The 3,638-nt window shown below is 31.0% G+C and overlaps 1 pseudogene; it reads left to right on the top strand.

The window, feature by feature from the left end:
* The first annotated feature begins 1,938 nt into the window (after positions 1-1,938).
* LOC143404214 (nudC domain-containing protein 2 pseudogene) lies at positions 1,939-3,202 on the top strand (annotated as a pseudogene).
* Positions 3,203-3,638: the final 436 nt, after the last annotated feature.

The raw sequence follows: 3,638 nt of genomic DNA, 5'->3' as shown, positions 1-3,638 counted from the left end.
AGAAGGAGTAAGAAATGTAAAATATAGGAAGACAATGCAGAAAATAAATAGAAGAGACTGATGACAGCATCATACCATAGAAAATTAACTTCTATAAACTTTAGAATTGGCATTTACCATAGCATATTTAATAGGAAAAAATCACTCTCTGTAGGAAGAAATCTGCTCAGTGAAGATAAATCATTATCCAAATACCTTCACAGTGTCAAACAACTATTTTTGAAGGAAGATGAGATGAGAACTGATGGTGACTAGAAATACAGACAAACTCTCTTAAACCCGTCAGTCTTAAAAATGTGAACACAAGAGTAAAATTTAAAAAGTAAGATATTACTAGTGAACTTAATTAGCACAAAGTGAATTTAAGTGATATGATGTTTCAATATGCATTTTAATTGATGGAAAGTTATTTTGTGTCAAGAATAATTACAGAAAGTATTAAACAATTTAGTTCATAGTAACTTTATCCAGAAATATGTAAACAAATGAAAAATACTCGAATCCTTTAATTATCCTAACATTCAATCTTTCTCTATTATGGCCATAGATTAGAGACAAGCAAAACTGAAAGATGGACAGCTTGTCTGTAGAAAATTTATTTTAGGTTATAGGATCCCCTTGAAATGTAGGACAAGAGGCTGTCATACAAAGTCTGGTTAGATTATTCAAGCCATGTTTACTGGTTTTAATTGATACTTAAATTCTATTTTTTGTATGGTCCACATTTTATTGTATTCATTGTGCTATTAAAGAATAACTTCTTCCTTAATGTTTGATTATCCTTCTGAAATTTATTCAGTTTGTTCTAAAAGGAAACACAACTTGTGGAATTTTTTAAAGTGAGGAATTACAGAAAAATTTCCTCAGATATTATTTATTAGAACATGTCTTTGTTCCCACTTATTATTAGAGAAATGCTTTAAAAGATAGAGAATTCTCAGTTGGAAGACTGTTTTCTTTGTGATTTTAAGTAAATAATTCTCTTGTATTCTGGTCTACGATTGCATCTGATGAAAAAAGTCAGTGCTGTTTCCATATGTACTGCATCATTGTTCCTCTGGTTGCTTTCAACATTTTTCATCCTTATTCTTGCTTTTAACAGTCCTCGTGTAATGCATCTAGATATAATTGACAATATAGATTTTCTACTTGGAATATTTCTAGTTACTTAGACCTGTATGCTTACATTTTTCTTAAAATTTGGGAACATCTCAGACTTTATTCTGATTTTTTTTCTGTGTTAGTTTCCCTTTTATCATCTTCTGAGTCTCCATTTACATATATGATTTTATATTTCACCAGAGGTCATTGACTATGTATTTTTAATAATTCATTTTTCTCTGTATATTTTTTTACTATTATAATGTATTCTTTTTGTTTTCATTTTATTTGCTTTATGGACAAATTTTTACATTTGAGGACTCAAATATGATAATTTTGTATATGTGTACATTGTATAATGATCAAATCATGATATTTAGCATATACATGAACTCAAAAAACTTTATCATTTCTTTTTTGCAAGAATATTTAGAATATTTAGAACTAGTTATTCTGAAATGTACTACATGCTAACTACAGTCAACCTACTGTATATAAAGTGACAGAAGGAACTGCTATAGTCATAGTGCTCCTCACAACTGTGCTTGTTGTCACACTTTGACAAGATGACACCTTAATGAATATATTGCTTAATGAGACACTGAAGTTCTCATGCCTTGGACATTATGAAAATCAACAGAATAAAATTGCTTTCAATACCATTTGCCCTTTAATAACATCATTTAAATGCTGCTTCATGGAGTTTAAAACAAAGTAGAGTGAGCTGGAGGCCATGATAACTTTGTGGGATCCAAGATTGATGCTGATGGTGCCTGTGTCTGTGGCCAGGAATGGTAACAAAGACTCCAAATAGTAGTAAACACAGATAGGGTCAAGATGCTGCTGGAGGCTGGGCACCAGTCAGAATGTTCTAGGGTGTCACCATCTGGCAGAGTTGTGAAAGGTTGCCAGTCCCTTGAGTTAGAGCACTGACATGTATCAGCACGTTTACCAGCCTTCTCTAATTGCTAACAGATTGGTTCAAATATTATATTTTATTAAATTATAGTGCTGATACAAACTGTTGTTACAAAAACAACTCTCAAAATAGCATGTTTCATTGTACTTAAAATTAACTGTTACTCAGACAGGAAGACAAAGCCCTTTTAAAACCTAATGGAACTATTGTAGTCTCTTATGATCATGAAAATGTTTACCATAAATACAAATTATGTCTTTCTTAGAGAAAACTTGCAAAAAATTCTCACCTTTCTATAATATTTCCCATTCTAATTAGACACTACTTATAACACTGAATTAATATGGTAATAATATCGCATTACATAAATTTTTAGAATTTTTTACAGGCTGTTCACCATCAGCATTACTAAAAAAAAAAAAAAAAAAAAAAAAAAAAGTTTTGTTTGGTGTTTTATTTTTTTTTAATTTTACAGATGACTCAGTTTGGATGTTTGACGATAACAGTGAAATAATTATTAAAATAAAATGTCTCATTTTCTCATAAAATATAAAAGAAATATCCTGAAATTATAACGTTCAAGGGATTCATCTTCAAGAACTGAAGCTGAACTCAAAAAGAATATTATGCTAAAGAAACTGTAAGAAATGTTACTTTTGTCGGATTTTAAAAGATACCCTCTAATTTTCTTTTCTTAATTAAAAAAAATGAAGATGGAATTATGAAGCATGGAAACAATTAGTGTAATGAATTCATAATGTTTTTCTATTGCCCAATATTAATGTCAAAATTGATGTTGTAGGTGTGGCTTGGTGCAGCAGTGCTGACTGGTGGCTGGAGCACATCAGCCCCTGTTGAGGAGTGCAGTAGGGTAGTTCTATGGGAGACGCCCTGGGGGCAAACTCTTTGATTCTATAATAGCTGATGAGGGAACATGGGCTATGGACGATAGAAAAATGGTTCCTATTGTTCCCACAAAGACAAAGAGAGATGCTGCAAATTTTTGGACTTCTCTTCTGGAATCTGAGTATGCAGCTGATCCTTGGGTACAAGACCAAATGCAGAAAAAACTTATATTAGAGAGATTCCAAAAAGAAAATTCTGGTTTTGACTTCAGTGGAGCAGAAATCTCAGGAAAACTATAGTAAAGGTGGATCAGATTTTTCAAACCTTGAGAAATAACTGCTTTTGTTTTTTTCTTTTTTCTTTTTTTTTTTTTTTGCAATATTCTGTGGATCCTAGCAGATGTTGCCAACTTAAAAGAACAAATTATGTGCTAGAAGAAAAATATGGATGCTTGCAGTTAAATTGCAAAATACACTTAAATACGGTTCTAAAAATTCCATTCAAATATGATTCACATAGGAAATATATAATGGGTACTGTCTGTGGACATATCGTAATTTTTTGGACATATTTTTGCTCAGCATGGAGTTTTATACACTGCATTATACCAGTTTCATATTTAAATGCATTTTTACTACAAAAAAAAAAAACAACATTGGGGTGCTGATCATATTAAATGAAAGGGTACCTTCAGGAAAAATTAAATTTTTCTTTTGATAAATGTGATGCAGGAATGAAGTTCAATAACCTTTTTCAGAAAGAGAAAAAAATG

This window comes from Callospermophilus lateralis, chromosome 7 (assembly GCF_048772815.1).
Source record: "Callospermophilus lateralis isolate mCalLat2 chromosome 7, mCalLat2.hap1, whole genome shotgun sequence".
Lineage (NCBI taxonomy): Eukaryota > Metazoa > Chordata > Mammalia > Rodentia > Sciuridae > Callospermophilus > Callospermophilus lateralis.
The sequence above is the reverse complement of the archived record's forward strand: the minus strand, read 5'-3'. Positions and strand labels throughout refer to the sequence as shown.